Source organism: Diabrotica virgifera, chromosome 4, assembly GCF_917563875.1.
Source record: "Diabrotica virgifera virgifera chromosome 4, PGI_DIABVI_V3a".
Classification (NCBI taxonomy): Eukaryota; Metazoa; Arthropoda; class Insecta; order Coleoptera; family Chrysomelidae; genus Diabrotica; species Diabrotica virgifera.
The window spans coordinates 55,993,097-56,012,457 of NC_065446.1; the positions used below are offsets into that span (position 1 = coordinate 55,993,097).

General features: G+C 32.9%; 2 protein-coding genes across 2 annotated transcripts in view; one reads left to right on the plus strand and one right to left on the minus strand.

Annotated features, from left to right (window-relative positions):
* The window catches only part of LOC114331826 (alpha-tocopherol transfer protein-like), a 52,462-nt gene extending 51,699 nt beyond the window's left edge, over nucleotides 1-763 (minus strand). Inside the window, exon 1 of the mRNA XM_028281499.2 lies at nucleotides 629-763. The gene's annotated coding sequence lies outside the window, so the exon portion shown is untranslated. The remainder of the gene's footprint in view (nucleotides 1-628) is intronic.
* Nucleotides 1-19,361, plus strand: part of LOC126883521 (uncharacterized) — a 225,323-nt gene that overhangs the window by 54,822 nt on the left and 151,140 nt on the right. The window lies entirely within an intron of this gene.

Consider the following 19,361-nt stretch of genomic DNA (forward strand, 5'->3'; position numbering starts at 1 on the left):
TACTCGTAACAACGCAATTTTTCCTGCAGAAGAAAATATTTATAATGCTTTGCCTATAATGCAAGTAAAAATTTTTTTCTAACTTGTTTTTTCAAGATTTATTTATAATTATTTAAATAAGTTAAGGGTCAACTTTAACAAGTACTACATGAAAGCTTTTCCCTTCACCTTTGCAGAAAAAAAATCGTAGAAACCATCATAAAAACATGAATTAACATTTTTTAAACAGTGATTTCGTTATATAAATCATATACCTATATTTTCTTAAAAATATCTTTTGTTTTCACCTATACTTTGAATAAAAAATTTGTTCCAACCTGTACCGAATTACATTTTGATGTACGTATCAATTGCAATATGCAATTTTATTTGATCAGACTATTTTGTCAATTTTTAAACTGTTATAATCACTCATATTGCAATGTATACCCTTGTAAAGACATTACGTAGTTACCTCGTAGATTACATTATAAAATTTCTTCATTTACAAAATAACCCAAATATTATTCATACAAAATTTCCCAGTAACATGTGACATGTGATGAAATGTCTTATTCTACTACATTATTTTTCTGACAGGTCTGTTGACCTTCTACCTGTATATAAATTGAAAAATGTATGTACTCACCAACTAAACATAAAATCAACAAATAATGGAGTCAAACAAAATCCAATTGGGAAAATTTTCGTCGAAGTAAACAACATAAATTGAAGGTTAAAGAAATATCGACTGGGTCTCGGTGAGCTTGCGCCCTTTCGGCACCTTTTGGAAACTCGAATTAAAATCGTGTGCTAATATTATGCTCATACTTACACACACAACAAATCCCGTATATGGAATCATCTTATATATAAATAGAAATCTGAAACTTTAAATCAAAACAAGACAGAATTCAAAACTCTTGACATACATAATAAATACATGTCTTAATTTAGACATTTTTCCGGATATAATAAAAATTGGAACTATTAATCGCTATTCAAATCTGCCGACGAAATATAATTATCAAAATTAGAGGCCTAGCACCTCTAATCTCAAACATAGGCAAAATATTAGAAAAAAAAATTAAAATAAGACTTACAATTTTTTTTAATTCAATATACTACACTCTGGGCCAAAATTAACCGCCCACCTTAAAAATGGGTAATTTTTTATGTCTCGAATTTCCTAAACCTCTTGTCCGATTTAAGTGATTTTTTAATATGTTATTATAGCCTTATTCTTTAACAATATTGCTGTAATAATATTGTTGCTAAACAGGCAAATTTTCATTGTATACCGCGTGTACGAATCAAACTGTGTTTTTTCTCAAAGTTCGCATCACCCTGTGGAATATTCTACCATTTGTAGAATATTGAAATTAAAACCCAACTATAGCCTCATGTCTTCTCAACATTCCTTTTTTTGATTCATCCACTTATGTTGGACCATAAACAAGTTAGGTACTTTAACAACTAACCATGTTTTTCATCAATACAGTTTTTAAAAAAGTATGGCAAACATGAAAAAATCATGACAGTTTTCTTTATAAACATATGTCCGCAAATGCTTCGTTTCCGAGATAGGGAATGTTGAAATGGTGAATATTGAATTCTTAATTGTATGTCAAAGAATGTGCAATAACTACGTCTTAAAACCCACTAAATTTGATTTGCATATCTCAACCGGATTTAAAACAATAAATAAATCGTCAGTTTGTAAGAAAAATTTCAATACCCCCTATCTCGGAAAAGCAGCATTTGTGGACATACGTTTATAAATGAAACTGTCATTATTTTTTATGCAAAATTACCCCTTAAAGTTTGCCATACCTTTTTAAAGACACCCTGTATTGATGAAAAACATGGCTAGTTGTTAAAGTATCTAACTTTTTGATGGTCCAACATAAGCGGATGAATCAAAAAACGGAATGTTAAGAAAACATGAGGCTATAGTTGGGTTTTAATTTCGGTATTCTAAAAATGCTAGAATATTCCACAGAGTGATGCGAACTTTGAGAAAAAAACACAGTTTGTTTCATATACGCGGTATACAATGAAAATTTACCTGTTTAGCAACAATATTATTACATCAATATTGTTAAAGACATATTAAAAAATCAAGGCTGTAACATATTAAAAAATCACTTAAATCGGACAACAGGTTTGGGAAATTCGAGACATCAAAAATGACCCATTTTTAAGGTGGGCGGTTAATTTTAGACCAGAGTGTATGTGAATGTGTCAGTATGGGTTTCAAGAGGAAAAATCCACTGAAGATGCAATCTGTGCTCTAGCAGTTACCATCTACAAAGCTCTTGATGATGCAAGACCAGCAAGACCAGCTCTATATTTGTAGATTTATCAAAGGCATTTAACACTGTTTCACATAAAATATTGCTAAATAAACTTATAAAATATGGTATACAAGGGCTTACATAATAATATCCTAGAAAGTTATATTCAAAATAGGCAACATGGTTCTATAGAAATTAGTAAGAGAAGAAAACTATCCTACGGGGATACTTTTTCGCAGGAAACAGTCTTGGGACCAATTCTCTTCAATATCTACATCAATGACCTATTCAGACTGAATATCAGGGCCGTGTCGTGCTATGATGCGGTGAGGCAGTCGCATCAGGCGGCATCACAAGAGGGGCGGCATAAACAGTAAAATCAAAATACAAATTGAACCATTCAATAATTAAAAAAATATGTAGGACCAAGTGTTAGCCGAAAGTATAAATATTTTATACAACCCTTATCTTTTTCTATAAATTCTTTGTTATTCCGACATTGAGGTATACGATTTAAGGATTTATATTTTAACAACAATGTCTAAGCGAAAAAATAAAAAGTTACAGACAATCTAGCTATGAACAAATGAAAATTACTGCAAATGAAATTGCAGAAAATTTTGATATAAGTTCAGAATTTCCAGCTGAAAATGAAATTCGAGCCAATGGGAACACGCAAATAGAATTCTATTTTGCTGACGTCACAAAACGAATTTCACAATGCGAGAATCGACGGTTGCTAGGCAACGTGACGTCACTAATATAGAATTCTATTTTGCGTGCTCCCACTGCAGAAGAAAAAAACATCGATTTGATTAAGAAAAGTCTGTGGATGAGCTTTTAACAAGGAAGATCAATTTAAAATAATATTATTCATCTACATTTTAGACATTGTTATTATTGCTTTGATTGATCGATCTTCGCTTTTAGAAACTCTAAAAATTTTAAATTTTTATAATATGACATAATAGTTTAATTAATTTTAAATTGAGGGAAATAGATGATAAGACACTAGAAAAATATTGTATGAATCTTCATTCAATACTACTTTCAATAGAAAAAGTGAAAAAGAAAAAGAAGTCGTTATAGGCAAATCCGCAAATGATCTTCTAGAAGAATTTTATGATATGAACCTCTGCAATTTTTCCATAGATTTTTTTTAAATTTAGGAGAAAATAAAACGCTTCCATTCAGCCCCGTATAATAATGCCATCTAAGCAATTTTTTTTGTTACCGTAGTAATAACAAACGATATCAATACATGTAGGTACCTACAAACTGATTTAAGAATCTTGAAAATCGAAGTACAAATAATAAATTTATAACTTGTGAAACTTAATCAAAAATTTTTAGTGGCGAAATTTTGTGCCGCTGAGTGTATTTATGCCAAGATAACCCTATTTCTTTATATCCAAATGTAGTTGTATCAATACGAATTTTATTAATGCTCTCTGTCACGGTAGCTAGTGGGGAAAGTAGTATTTAAAAATTAAAAATTATTAAAAACTACTTACGAAGCTACATAAGACAAACAAAGCTAAAAAATTTAGCACTCATTTCAATAGAGTCCCCACTAGCTGCTACTTTAGACTACACCAATCTGATTGACGAGTTTACCAAAATTAAAGTCAGAAGGGTAAAATTGTAATTTTTGTAATGTTAGGTAATACAAATTTCATTTAATTTAAAGTATGTTTTGTTTTTAAAATAAAAGGTTTCGTTCATTTTGTGTAGTTTCATTTAGTAAAAATAAAAGTTGTTTCAATAATATTTAAGGGGCGGCATTTCGAAGACTTGCATCATATTGAAAAGATGTACCACACGGCTCTGCTGAATATCACAGGTAAGATAATAAGTTTTGCAGATGACACAGCTGTTTTTTATTACGCAAAGACGTGGAGCAATAAACAAAAAGCCGACAGAGATTTTGCTACAATTCAGAAATGGTTTCAATTTAATAAGCTCGAAACTGTAGATAAAACAAAATGTATGATATTTAAATCGTATGTAAATAACCTCAAAAATATTAACTCATTCAAAATCGATGAAAAAATGAAATTCCAGATACATACGAAATTAAATAACTAGGTAAAGTAATTGATAAACATTTACGATCGAATACTCAAGCAAATAATATAGTAATTAAATAGTGTAGGAAACAGAGGTTAAACCTCGCAAAATGGACACAAGTCCGGTTTTTTTTGATATATCAAGGAGTGTTAATTATGAGACTAACTTTTTCTTAAAAAAGTTCGCCCCGGATCCCCCTTTTCATCCCTTTAAAAGGAGTAATTTGTGGTTTTTGCGAAACGTAGCCCTTCCTGTACGTTTTGCAAAAAATTTACTTAATAGTAAAATGAAGAGGACTATATTTCCTACTATTTATTTCCCAACAGTATATGTCTATCACCCATCGTTTAGAGGGGGTGGCGCCCCAAAATTGACAAATTTTTAAAAAAGGTGTTTAAAAAAAATATTTTTCCCTAACTGTAATGAAAATTAAGAAGAAACCCTGCGGCAATTAATCACAAATAAGTGGGTGATTTTTTAGTATAGGTTTCATTTAAGGGCAATTGCAAATTTTTAAATTTCAGGGTGTTACATTTAAAAAAAAAACCTTTTTTATACCATCTGAACCGCCTATGCTAGAGTAAAAAAACTTTAGGCGATTATCCATGTACTGGTGTTATTTACAAATTTGTATAATGCACCCCCATATTTTCCCCGGAACAATAAGTATCAAAATAGAGAATTTGGAAGGAAGTAATGAAGCGAGTATCTAATTGACGTAACTCTTTTTGGGTTCAATTTAGCGTTTCGTGGACATGTTGGTAGTTTAGATGAAAGTGAATGCCAAAAAGGTAATTTTTTGTCGGTGGTTCTTTTACTAGCTAGATATGATCCTGTTTTAGCTAAATTAATTGATAAAAACAATAACTAAAATCCAATTACTTGAGCCCCCAAATAAAAACGAAGTTATAAATTTGTTGGCTCAAAAAACTGAAAACAAATTGATTAATTTAATTTAAAAAAGTTGTTTTTATTAAATAATTCTTGATACTACTCAAGATATCTCAGAACCCGATCAGCTTAGTTTTATTTTCCGGTATGTAAAAATTACTTGCGATGAAAATAATTTTTCCACCTACCTCTACCGAAAGTATACTTTTCCGGACCTGATTGTAGGGAGCAAAGTTGTACTTTTCCTCCCTAGGGAGGAAAATATTTTTCCTCCCTAGGGAGGAAAAGTAAAAGTGACGTCATGGTATTTCATTCATGAAATATAACTTATTGACGCCCTGTAAAATATCTATTTTCTATTACGAAGTATTTATACATTTTAACGTTTATTTATAAAACATCCTGTTTTTTGCAGAATGGTAAAAAACAGTAAATTGTTATTTTGATTTAACAATGTTTACATTATTAATTTGACTTATATTTGACAGTTGACAGTTATATTGTACCTACTTGTTGTTTTAGTTCTAATAGATTTTGTTGGTTAGTTACATAAATAAATTAAGTAAAAGTGAAAAAATGACTTGTTATTTGAGGAAGGTGGAAAACCCATATGTATAACATGGGAGTAAAGTGCCTTTTCCTCCCTTGAATGATTACTGCCCTCCGCTACGCGTCGGGCAGTAAACTTCATTCTCGGGAGGAAAAGTTACACTTTCCTCCCTTGTTATACAAATAGCTATTTCCACCTACCTCTATCGAAAGTATACTTTTCCGGACCTGATTCTAGGGAGGAAAAGTAAAAGTGACCGACAAAGTGACAGTAAACTTCATTCTCGGGAGGAAAAGTAGCACTTTCCTCCCTTGTTATACAATTAGCTATTTCCACCTACCTCTACCGAAAGTATACTTTTCCGGACCTGATTGTAGGGAACAAAGTTGTACTTTTCCTCCCTAGGGAGGAAAATATTTTTCCTCCCTAGGGAGAAAAAGTAAAAGTGACGTCATGGTATTTCATTCATGAAATATAACTTATTGACGCCCTGTATAATATCTATTTTCTATTACGCAAGTATCTATACATTTTAACGTTTATTTAAAAACACTCTGTATTTTGCAGAATGGTACAAAATAGTAAATTGTTATTCTGATTTAACAATGTTTACATTAATAATTTGACTTATATTTGACAGTTGACAGTTATATTGTACCTACTTGTTAGTTTTAGTTCTAATAAATTTTGTTGGTTAGTTACATAAATAAATTAAGAAAAATGAAAAAATGACTTGTTATTTGAGGAAGGTGGAAAAACCATATGTATAACATGGGAGTAAAGTGCGTTTTCCTCCCTTGAATGATTACTGCCCTCCGCTACGTGTCAGGCAGTAAACTTCATTCTCGGGAGGAAAAGTAGCACTTTCCTCCCTTGTTATACAAATAGCTATACCTTCCAAAGCAGAAGTGATTGAAAGATTTTTGGGATTTACTCGCATATTAGACCAAAGTGAAGAAGGTCTTGTAAATGAAATTTTAAAATTAATACAATCAAAGCACCTTTCCGTACACAACTGAAGAGGAAAGGGGTATGATGGGGCAAGCGTTATGAGTGTTGTATATTCAGGCGTACAAAGGCACGTTCATTGCGCATCCCATAATCTGAGCCTAGTGTTGAATGCTGACATTGCTGGTCTACAGGAGTTGGTTTTTTTAGGATATGATTAAAAGATTATGTTTTTTTAGTGCAAGTTTGATTCGAAAATGAACTGTCCGAAATCTTCACAGTTGAAAAAGGAGTCAGACAGGGTTGCATACTGTCACCAGCATTATTTAACATATACTCTGAAAACATCTTTAGAGAGGCCTTGGATGAATCATAAGATGGTATTGCAGTAAATGGACAAATTATAAATAATATTAGATATGCAGACGATACAGTATTGCTGGCAGATAGTGCGCAGGGGCTCCAAAGGATCATGGATAATGTTGTAGAAGCATGTAACAAATACGGCCTAAAACTAAACTGTAAGAAGACAAAAATAATGATCATTAGTAAAAACACCAACATAAACGCCCAAATTACAGTAAACAATACACCCTTAGAGAGAGTACAGAAAATATGTTATCTGGGCTGCAACATTAAGGATACTTGGGATCATAGCTAGGAAATAAAAACTCGTATTGAAAAAGCCAGCAGCTCTTAACAGTCTTAGAAAAATTATGTGCAAGTTGTCTTTAAGTATCAATATACGCATAAGAATTCTTAGGAGTTGAAAGCTGGAGCCTGACATAAGATGCCATAAAACGGTTAGAGGCGTTTGAAATGTGGTGCTACCGACGTATGTTGAGGGTCTCATATAACCACCACACAACTAATATAACTATTCTCCAGAGGCTAAGAAAAGACAAAGAAATAATTAACACTGTAAAGAACAGAAAATTGGCTTACTTCGGCCATATTATGCGTAATGAAAAATACCGACTGCTACAGTTGATTCTACAAGGCAAGATTGAGGGCAGGAGAGGCCCTGGACGTAGACGTATATCCTGGCTGGCCAATCTTAGGAAATGGACTGGTCTAACGTCAACTGACCTATTTCGAGCTGCCGTAAATAGAATAAGATGGGTCAATGTGGTCGCCAACATCTCCAGAAGATAGGCACTTTTAGAAGGAGAAGAAGTGCAAGTATTAAAAAATGGGATGTACCATGTACTCTTATGACTTTGGATTCATCGCGTTTGTCAAGACCTAAAGGGTTATGTGAAACCCGGTGGTCATCCAGGCATGATGCTGATATCGCTTTGCGTCGAGTTTTCCGAAAAGTAATGAAATCTTTAACGAAAATTTCATGATTCGAAAAATGAGAAATTCGTTTTTCGAAACTTTAGCAGAAGCAGTAGGAATAGCAGAATAGTGAGGTATTACACCGAAATTTAAAAATAAACGGATAAAACGTATAAAAAATGTTACGATTAGTTCGGCTGCGACGAAAAATAACTTGTAGCAAAAAAGTTTTGAAGTTAATGTTTTCAATGTAAATTTAGATATAATATTGAAACAATTTACTAATAGGTTTGTCGGATTAAGAGACATGTATAATAGGCTTTCATATCTATTACCAAAAAATCTATTAACACTAACTGAAGACTTATTAAAGAAAGGCCAAATATTGTCATTTACACATATTTTAGTAATTATACTGTTATTAGTTGTCGTTGGATTACAAGTTGGATTAAAAATAAACCACACAAAAACACTGATCATGACAAACCTGGTGTTAAGCGAAAAGATTTCAGTAAATGGCATGCATATTAAAGAAACCACCTCGTATAAGTACTTATGTGTCTCAAAAGAAAAGTCTTTAATCAGTGCGTGTTGCTAGTATTTACAATATATGGGGCAGAAACTTTAACAGTAACCAAGAAAATAAGAAATAAAATTTGAGTTACACTGAGACCAATGGAATGCTCGATGTTAGGCATTTCTCGTAGGGATAGGATTATGAACAAGGAAATAAGATGGAGAACAGGAGTGACAGATGCCATAGAAAGAATTATGACCCGTAAGTGGAACTGGGCGGGGCACATAGCTAGAATGTCGGATAACAGATGGACACAGCGAATAACACACTGGATACCAAGACAAGAAGCATACCGTAATAGAGGTCTTATGACATAAAACGGATCGACAAAAATTGGATGCAAACAGCACAAAACAGAAAAACATGGAAAAGACTGTTGGAGACCTATATCCAGCAGTGGGTAGATCCGGGTTGAATGATGATAAATTGTCGTTATGTTTATAATACGGGAGCCCACAAGAATTGTTGCGAGGGGGCCACCAATCTTCAGCTACGCCACTGATGAAAGTGAAACGTACGTAAGGGCATTTATGGCGCTCTCTGATCAAACTGAAATATAAGGCGTCTCTTGATTTCGTTTAACAGCGAATTATTTTATATTGGTTTTACTCCTAACTGAATATCGGAACCAAGTTTATCTGAATATCGTTGGAATTTGGCGATACCTACTGAATAGACAAGTAGGGAGGTGCAACTTCTAGACCAAAACAATCCAATATGCGGATGACTTCCTCATATATACAGAAAGGACAAAATATGAACCCTCCCTTACAATCTTAAGAAAATTACATGAACATTTCTCAAAATGGTTTTGTGAAAATGGTTTTAATTTATCCACTAGTAAATCTAATGTGTGTATTTTTTCACAACATAATATTCCTAACACAAATACTATTTTATTAAATGGCCAAACTTTAAATTTCTGCAAGTCAATAAAGTATCTAGGCATGTTTCTAGATCAAAAGCTAACTTGGAAATTACACATCGAGTATATGCTTGACAAAAGCAATAAAGGTCTAAACTTTTTAAAATCCATTTCTAAAACTTGGTGGGGAGCTGATGTAGAAACAGCTTTACTATTTTACAAATCTTACATCAGATTTATTCTGGACTATGGATGTATACTTTATGGATCAGCAAGTAAACAAATTTTAAATAAAATTGATGTATTTCAACGTACTGTTCTACGTATCTGTATGGGAGCAATGAAGTCTACTCCAATAGCATTATTGCATGTTGAAGCTTTAGAACCTCACCCTAAAAATTTGTTGTGAAAATTGCATGTATCAATAATTCCTTATATTCTAGCATAAGCTCACTAAACACAGATGATCTAACAAACAGTTACTGGACTCATAAAAATACACCAACCCTGTGTACAGCCTTTAGAACCATGTGCAACAATAAGTATATCAACAATATCAACAACCTTGATACTAACCACTATTTCGCATTTTTTTATGAACCTGATATACATATACCTACATATTATAATAGTTCATTATTAGATTCATGCATCTTGAATTCCTGTATAGACAAATGGCCCAAAGCAATTGTAATCTATACAGATGCATCCAAAACGTCGGAAGGGACCGGATGTGCTTTCTACATTCCATCTAAGTCAACAGAAAAAATGTTCAAATTAGCTTCTAATTGCTCAATTTTTAGTGCAGAAGCGATTGCAATTCTTGAATCCTTGATATATTTCGATAGTTTAAACAATAATTCAGTGTTAATAATATCCGATTCATTGTCAGTTTTATTATCTCTCAAAAGTTCAAAATTACCCAATTATAATTCTAATCCTTTCATTTACCAAATTAAGAACATGCTTGTCAAGCTTAAAAATAAAAATAAAACTACTAATTTTATTTGGGTAAAAGCTCATGTTGGTATAAAATATAATGAGCATGTTGATTCTTTAGCTAAAGCTATATAACCTCTTCAGCTGAAATTGTACCAGAGGAGAGAATTTGTATTCCTGACACTTTTTGTATGTCTAAAAGAAATCAAATAGATCTTTGGAAAACTTATTGGCAAACTTTTTTAACCACTCAACAACACAATATATTTATATACAACCACAAATTCCAAATTCGAGATGGTTTAAGAAATTTAGTAACATCCGTAAATATATAACAACCTTAATAAGATTGAGATTTGGTCATGCTTGTTATCCTACTCATCTTGCTAAAATCAAAATTTACAATTCAGACTTATGTGAAACATGTCAAGAAGAAGGAGATCTTAATCATATCTTTTTTAACTGTTCCAAATATATTCAGCATACAGGAACTCTTTTAAGCAGCTTGCAAACGCTGCAAATATTTCCTCCGTACCAAATAAATAACCTATTGGCTACTAATGACCTAATGATTGTCTAATCAAATTTATACATAGTACAAATGTATGTCTGTAATCAATTTTAGCCAATCTCGTTAACCTTTTTTTTACCCAATTGTTTATTTTCCCTCCTTTTCCCTATTTATAGTAATGTCTTTTAGGAATTTTTAAGAGGTTTTTTTTTCTTTTGACTATTTTGATCTATTTGCAATAGTAGGTATAGATAGACACTTTTTTATTTGGTATTAAGTAAATTAGAATAATATGTTTTTCTTTTTAATAATTTGTATTAGGTTTAATAGTTTTTTTGTATTAGTATTAATTATTATCAAGTTGTATCTGGCTAAATAGCTAAGTGCTAAAGTCACAAATAAAAAAAAAACTTTTAGACCTCCCCGTGTCTTCTTTCATTCGTCATTCATTTGGTTTGCAATAGAAACCACGAATAGGCGTAACCAGAAAGTTCTGTGTTAAAGATTTTGGCTGACTTTTTTTGTTTTACAATGTTCATCAAAATTAATTTATAAACCGATGATACAAATTCAGATTAAACAAGACATACCTAATTTGTTGCTCGGATAGCTTTGATGAAAATAATTGTGGATCGCTAGTTATTTTTAGTTTCTAGATTACAGAGAATTTTACAAGTTATTAACGGAACAAAGAATTGTATTCTTTGAGAAGAAAAGTATTACGTTTTAAATCGGATTAGGTAAGAGAACACAAAGAATCTACTGGAAATAAAAAAACTACCTCATACATATTAAATGAACCTTTTATTATCATTAGAAATAGGAGAATTGGGTAGGCCTTTGAATAAAACATTTTCCTACATAACTTTACGCTTAAAAAGTGCTCATGCATAACTGAATTGTACAAAAGAAATAAAAAAGTTCTGAATAAAATTTAGTAATTGAGTTTAGTTGACGACACATAAATAATTATTTTTTTAATTTTTGGAAGTACAGTGGAACCTCGATAAGTCGGCCCCCGATAACCCGGAAGTCCGGCTAACCCGGACCGATTTTCATCGGACAAACATTTCAACAATAAAAATGTATGTACTATGTTAAAACATTTTATCTGCAGCCTCTTCTGGAATGTCTTAAAAATATTGAATTTCATTGATAAAACTTCAATCATAATACAATATTTGAGAGATAATGGGTATCTGTGTAATTTGAACTATATGATAGTAAAAATGACTCATGCACACGGCGGCGGCAGAGCGACATTCATTATCGCAAACAACAGGCACCTGTTATTCCTTTATTTATTTTCAACTGACTACATAAGCAGACCAGACGAAATTATTGACACAACCAAACTGACTGAGTTTTTTACCTAGAAATTAATAATACTCTATATTGTCTATGTTATAGTCAAAGCCCGAATTTCAGGCACTCCTAGGTTTGACTAGTCAATCCTTAGGTCTGACTGACGGTCTTAGTCAAAGCCCGAAATAAATTAAGAGTTTCGGCCTTTGACTAGTCAAACCTAGGAGAGACTAAGTTGGTCAGGCAAAGGTCGAAATTTCATTTTATGAAATCGGGGTTTGACTAGTCAAACCCCATAAAATGTCGTAATTTGTTAGATTAGCTTTAATAAAATAGGTCTGGATCCTGCGTATGAAAAAAAGTTGATTAATAGCAAGCTGGAAATTTGTTAATAGCTTAAGGGTATCTAGTCGGACAAACTTTGATATATGGGAACACTGGAACAGGGGAAGTTTTAATTGTGGAACAGGTTAAAAAATTGGAACGGTCAGACCACGAAAACGGCAGATGTATTTTGTCCGACAGAACAGACTTAAACTCTCCGAACAGAGATTAAACTCTTATTCAAAAATCAGACTGCTACTTATCACCAAATGGGCGTTTTAATGAGTGGAACATGTAGAATACGTCAAATGACAGGAATTATGACAGGTGATAAATAGCAGTCTGATTTTTGCATGAGAGTTTAATCTCTTTTCGGAGAGTTTAAGTCTGTTCTGTCGGACAAAATAAATGTGCCGTTTTCGTGGTCTGACCGTTCCAAATTTTTAACCTGTTCCACAATTAAAACTGCCCCTGTTCCAGTGTTCCCATATATCAAAGTTTATCCGACTAGACACCCTTAAGCTATTAACAAATTTTCAGCTTGCTATTAATCAACTTTTTTTTCATACGCGGGATCCAGACCTAAAACGTTATTTTTTAATTTTAATGGTTAGTATTTGTATATTGTCGCAATTAAAAATAAAAAAAGAGTGTTTATTCTCACATGTTGAGGCATCATGGCATTTAGAGTTGCACAATACGTTAGACCTTTTTGGTACACTTACATAATTTTGAAGAGCATTTCTTATTGTAGTAGCATTTTATAAATCCTTGTCCTGCAAATTTAGAATATTTTGTACTAATTTCTCTTTGAGACAGCTTAACGTATGGAACATCTTCGAAATTAAGAAAATTCTTTTTGCATATTTGATTTCTTGAAAAGTGTGTGTTAATTGTTCCCAATTTTGTACCATCTCTATATAAAACGTCAATTGTTTTATCTTGTATGATCTCCAAGATATTTCGAGCATCTCCTTTGACCCTATCAAAGCTGGGGAGAGGTATTGTTACAGTTTTTCCGATCGAAATTGAAGGAAAATTTTTTTACTCAATTCTTTGATATCATTATCCTTGGAATGAAGACCTTCAATCGCCTTTCCTTTATTTATTTTAATTTTTTCTATCTGTGCACAACGCATGCATGTACCTTTTCTGTTAAAACCTTCATAGTATGCACCAAGTGTGCTGTCAGCGCACACAACATGTACCACCTAATTATAAATTATGCACGTATGTGCGTCAGAGATTTTTTTTGGCAAATACAACAAACCACTTCTGAAGAAGTAGTCTGAATTGTTTGGCAATTTTCTTCCTCTCCTAGTGATGACGGTCCAGGGGATTCCTTAGTATTATGGTGATCCTTAGTTTTCTCCGATTGCAATATCTTCTTTCGCAGTTGACGATGACATTTCGACTCTATATGTTTATGCTAAAATAAAATTCATATATTTAGTCAAAACCAAATTACGTTTTTCAAAAAATCAAATAAGAGAATACAAAGAGAATTTTCTTAATTTCGAAGATGTTCCAGATGTTAACCTGTCTCTATAAAGAGAAATTTGTATTTTTTTTAATACAAAAGGTTCTAAATTTGGAAGAGAAGGCTTTGTAAAATGCTGCTGTAATAAGAAATGCTCTTCAAAATTATGTAAGTATAAAAGGTCTAACGTATTGTGCAACTCTTAAATGCTATAATGCCTCAACACATTTTTTTTAATTTTAATTGCGTCAATATAAAAATAATAAACATTAAAATTAAAAAATAACGTTTTATTAAACCTAATCCAACAAATTACGAAATTTTAATAGCTGATCGGGGTTTGACTAGTCAAACCCCGATTTCATAAAATTAAATTTCGACCTTTGCCTGACCAACTTAGTCTCTCCTAGGTTTGACTAGTCAAAGGGCCGAAACTGTAATTTATTTCGGGCTTTTACTAAGACCGTCAGTCAGACCTGAGGATTGACTAGTCAAACCTAGGAGTGCCAGAAATTCGGGCTTTGACTATAACATCTATACTAAACTCTATACAACCATAGGTAACTGTGCATATATATTTCATATTATTCTGCTTATAAGGGACTTTATCTATAAGTATACCGTATTTTATTAATTTTTACCATGCTCTCTGGCTAACCCGGATTTTCGATAACCCGGATCGGCCGCGGTCCCGATTAATCCGAGTTATCGAGGTTCCACTGTATTGTAATTAGATTCTTAAATATTCTTCTTTTTCTTCTGGTTCCTATCCGTTTCGGATGTTGGAAATCATATTGGCAATCATAACCTTGCTCGCTGCGGCTCTAAACAGTTCCGTTGAACTTTTCTTAAACCCTGTTCTCAAATTCCGCGGCCATGATATCGTCCTTCTACCTGGTCCCCGCTTACCTTTGACTTCACCTTGCAATATTGACTGTAGCCGGGAGTAACGTACCCCAGGCTGTGGATAAAAAAACGTGATATAATTCAGGAATTTTTGAAACCTGTGTTGTAAAGGACGATGCCAAGAGTAAAATTTTTAAAGATTTTTAATTTTGCAGCTTAGGACATTCATTTTAGAGAAAAACTTTTAAATAGAAAATTGTAGTAAGTTCAAAAACCTACAATTTGAGCTATGGCAAGTTTAATTTCGTTAATCCGTTATTGCAAAACAGCCTGCGAAAAGTCCAAAATGACCGTTTTTTGCAATTGCATTATTTATAGTAAAAATGACTTTTATTTATTTTTTAAGGCTTTAAAATGAAGATCTTTTAATACCAAACATAAAAAAACTTTGTAGAGTCCGATTGGTGAACGTGTTGCTTAGATATTATAACTTGTTTACAAAAAGCGGTCAAATGTCGAAGTCTATAACTTTTTGAAAAAAAATCGTAGAAAGTTAATCCAAGATCCACTCTCTTTCTAAAGACTTATATTTTCATATTCTGATGTAAATAAATATGTAAAACATTTTTTAACATCTTACTTCGGGTTTGAAAATAAGGGGGCAAATTTCGTTATAAACGTTTAGAACTGAAGCCGCCCCTGTACATCTTATGAGTTTCTAACTTGCAGATTATTGTTGCTGAGGACAAAATAAAGATTCGAAACAAAATAAAAATTTTTTACGACCAACTGAAGCGGAGATAATTGTTTTTGTTTTCTTAAATCGTAGTGACTTTATTTATAACAATTAAGAAATTATTTCACAGTCATTGACTAAAGAAAGACTTATATTATCTTAAAATATAGATTATTTTAAACGAAAATTACATTTTATTATTAAAAATGATTTTTAAAGTGTAGTGGAGGTTTATTTTTCTTTAGGAATGTGATTTATTGTGTCGGTTGCCCTTAGCAACGGTTAGCAACTTATAGTACATTGAATCACGGTTTTTGCTCTAAATTTTAAAGCACCGCTTGGATTGACATGAAATTTGGCAAACACATAGATAACATGTCAAATAATAAAAATGATATTGGGCCTCTGTGTGCTTTTGCACCGGAGGTGAGTTTCACCCCTTATAAGTTGTGAAAACATATTCGTTCAAGATAAGCCCGGAAATGGATAAAACGACTAATTCTAAGTAACTTTTATTCTATAGCATTTTTTCATTAAGTTAATACTTTTCGAGTTATTTGCGAGTAGATACGTTCATTTTTCAACAAATAAAACACGTTTTTAGGCGGTTTTTGGCAAATAACTCAAAAAGTAAGTATTATGCCCTCGTGACAGTCAAACTGTCACGAGGGCAATACAAATCGGTAATTTTAAAAGCTTGAGTGTAATTCGGTAAGATTATTTCATGGATAAAACTGTATTTTTAAATCATTTTAACTAATATTTTATTGATATCTTCATCTGAATATTTTTTGCTGAACCTGCTCATGGTGTTCACTTTGACAAGTTGTAAAACATTAATTGTGATTAATGTCACTGAATGTTTATTTAATTTTAAATTTGCTTAATTACCAACGAACGGCTTCTGAAGTGCTACTTGACGACGGGAAATTATCAATTGTAATTATACAAGAGCTCTAAAATTGTGAAAAAGTGACAATTTGGCAGTTTTAATTATGTCAAATTATCACGAGGGCAATACAAATCGATATTTTTTAAGAGCTCGAGTGTAATTAGGTAAAATTATTTCATGAATAAAACATTTTGAAATAATTTTAACTAATATTCTATTAGCGCAAATTACTTGACGACGGGAAATTATGAAAAAAAATATCAACATTAATATCACAAGAGAGTGAGAATAAATTGAAAATAATGCTACAATTTTTCGAAAACTTGTTGCCTAGTAATAGACACGAGAGGCCGCAGGGCTCGGGCTCGACTGATTGGTAGAGTATTAGATCTTCTCTTGGATTTAGCGCCCGACTCCACTTGCGATTTTCTAGTCGCGCGATTGTTTTGTCGCGAAGATTGAATACATTGTTTCAAATACAAGTCAATCCACGATTATTTAGTCGCAAATGGATTGACTTGTATATGTTCAATTTTCGGAAAAAACAATCGCGACTACAATTCGCAAGTGGAGTCCGGCGCTTAGCAATGATTTTAAATCGCGAATTATCTGAGTATGATAAGACAAATGGGTCGCCAAGTATTTTTTTAAACGAGCTCCAATCTAAACAACTGCCTTAGAAAGCAGTATTATAGGTCCAATTGGTAGTTCTTAAGCTTTAGTTAAAAATATTCATTATCGCTTCAATTGCAGATTGACAAAAACAATTTAGAACACCGTGTGTATTACACAGTAGGGCAGACCGGGGTTGGTTGTTACAGGGGCAGATTGTTACAGACGCTTTTATTACTTTCGAATAGTAGTTGACTCCATAACAAGTCTGAAGAATTTCGCGCATGTCTCTTACCTATAATATATCCAAACGACACAGCGCCAGTCCATCGTATAATCCCGTAGAGTGTGGTTATGTGTTTTCATGCCTCCGAATGAAATTTAATGTGCCGAAGTAAGTATTAATGTCTTTGGTAATACATAATGATATTAAATATGTGGCGATAATATAATTTTATCGTCTAGAGTACGCCAATGAATTAAGTAAAACACGTTTTTGTAGTTTCGAACGATATAAAAATCGGATCGAAAAGCCTAGTTGATTATTATTCTTGGAGCGTTGATCGAAGAATAATAGACAACGGCGAGGTACAAGAGGTGAGTTTATGTAGGTAGTATTTCCCGACCATTTTCCGCTGTCGTGTTGGCGAGCTGAGCGAATCCGACAGTTTTCTTCTTACCTATCTTTATATTAGTGGTGATCGTATATCCTTTATATGTCTTTTCAATCCGGCGAGGTGAGCGGGATCTCCTTTCTCCCCTTTCCTTATACATTGATGTCGTATTATTAAAAGCAATTCCTATTTCGCGCGATCGTCAAAATCATTCATTCATGTACAAAAATATCGTCACATCGGTTCGAACAGTAAGCTCGATGCGTAGAAATTATAAATATATTTTATTAACGAACTTAATGAGTAATTAAGGCTAATTATCTTATCTTCTGTTTATTTTGATTCCAAATAAAAATGTTTTAAAAAACGAACTCTTTTTCTTCGACTGATAGTTACCTGGAGCAACAACAACGCAACGACCTCATTACAAATATTCTTGTGACGTGTAGATGCATCAGTATATTATGTTTCTTTTTTTATTATATAGTTGCTCAATAAATATAGTTTTGTTAAAGTTATTCAGCATTTTTTACAAACCATGCTTTTGGGGTTGGTTGTAACAACCAGCCCCATAACGGAGTTGGTTTTTACGTTTGTCGTCAGCATATATTTTACACTTTTTGTCTAACTCAATAGTGTTTAAGTTTTATTTCAGTTCTTTAATAAGTAAAAGAAGTGTTAAACTTTTGGAAAGAACATTGTTGGCTTTTACTACTTTTACTTTACCTACTTCATAGGTTTTTAAATAGAATTAGACCTAATTTGGAGTCCCGATGTTTTCCAAAGACAATCATAGTATTCTACACTTTATGTAACACACGAAGCCTAAATAGGTTTTAACATTAAATTATATGTGTTTACCAGAGGCGTGCGGTCCATGGAAGCGGGGGAAGCACCGCTTCCCTATTTATTCGTCGATATAAGAAAATATATTATTAATTAATATTTAATAATACAATTTTTTCCCTAATCCAAATAATCTAGGTACATATTACCTAGCCAATAGGCATTGAAAAATATTAAAAATTAATCGCGTACGAACGAACTCAATATGCACACAATTCAACTATTTGGTCCACTCCTGTAAGAAACGCATCTCAAAATCGCCGCTTGTCATGCAGTTGTCCCTTTTAAAATTGGTCGGGGTTCAATGACCGCAGCCACTAGTCGCGCGAATTTTGGTATGCCATGGAAGCGCTCGTCGTATCGCCTTCCCGAAAGTGAGATGCTCCGACTGTTACTGCTGCTAAGGGGTGCTTAGGTATTACATACATTCGCTTAAAGAATATTTCGATTTAAATTTTTTGCAGAGATATTTCCTTTTACCAGTGGCGGCTCGTCAGAGGAGGCAAGGGAGGCTCAGCCTTCCCATAAATTTTTTACACACTCTACACTGTTTTGTTTATCATGAATCGCGAAAACAACAAGTACAACTCTCACTATTATACAACGTGTAAATTCCATATTATCACTAATTATCCATACGTACGGAGCATTAGCATTAGAACGCATGATCGCGTCTCAGTTTTATTACATATTATTGTAGGCAGGACCCTGGGTTATCCCGAGATGCATGAACGGAGCACGGAGCCGAGAAGCCCAACAGTCTCCGTTGCTAATGCTCCGTGCAGCGCATCAGGCGTT